The sequence below is a fragment of the Penaeus monodon genome, chromosome 28 (assembly GCF_015228065.2).
Source record: "Penaeus monodon isolate SGIC_2016 chromosome 28, NSTDA_Pmon_1, whole genome shotgun sequence".
In the NCBI taxonomy this organism is placed as follows: domain Eukaryota; kingdom Metazoa; phylum Arthropoda; class Malacostraca; order Decapoda; family Penaeidae; genus Penaeus; species Penaeus monodon.
The window spans coordinates 2,980,864-2,981,326 of record NC_051413.1 but is presented as its reverse complement, the minus strand read 5'-3'; the positions used below and the strand labels follow the sequence as shown (position 1 = coordinate 2,981,326).

Below are 463 nucleotides of genomic sequence, written 5' to 3'. Positions count from 1 at the left end.
TTTCAAACGCAACGACACACCTAAAACGTGACCGTTCTATAAGAAATATAAATACACCATACATAACGATTTTCCGGTGTCAAAAAGTGTACACCCTAACCAAAGTTTCCCGCCAAATTTTTCGGAGAGCCGTTGAGCCAGCGTTATCCGCACAAAGTTATCCGCACAACGTTATCCGCACAACGTTATCCGCACAACGAGACCGCAGGCGCCCCCTCTCGCCAAACCGCCTCCAGCCAAGTAGATTTCCCACGTGAGTTTAATGTAGCGGAAGGCAACGTGACGGCGGCGGTGACATGACCCAGCTGTTATCAATAATAACCTTGTGACCTCGCAGGCGTCCGGAGATAGTACTCGTGTATAAAAGCGAAGGTGAAACCGTCTCAAGATACATTCTTCTTTCTTCCTTCTCGAGTAACAGACATCAATATGGTGTCCAAGAGTGTAAGTGACAGATTTCGGG

At 47.5% G+C, this 463-nt stretch overlaps 1 protein-coding gene across 1 annotated transcript in view; it reads left to right on the top strand.

Annotated features, from left to right (window-relative positions):
• Positions 1-401: 401 nt before the first annotated feature.
• The window catches only part of LOC119590913, a 1,620-nt gene continuing 1,558 nt past the window's right edge, over positions 402-463 (top strand). The window contains exon 1 of the mRNA XM_037939650.1: positions 402-444. The gene's annotated coding sequence lies outside the window, so the exon portion shown is untranslated. The remainder of the gene's footprint in view (positions 445-463) is intronic.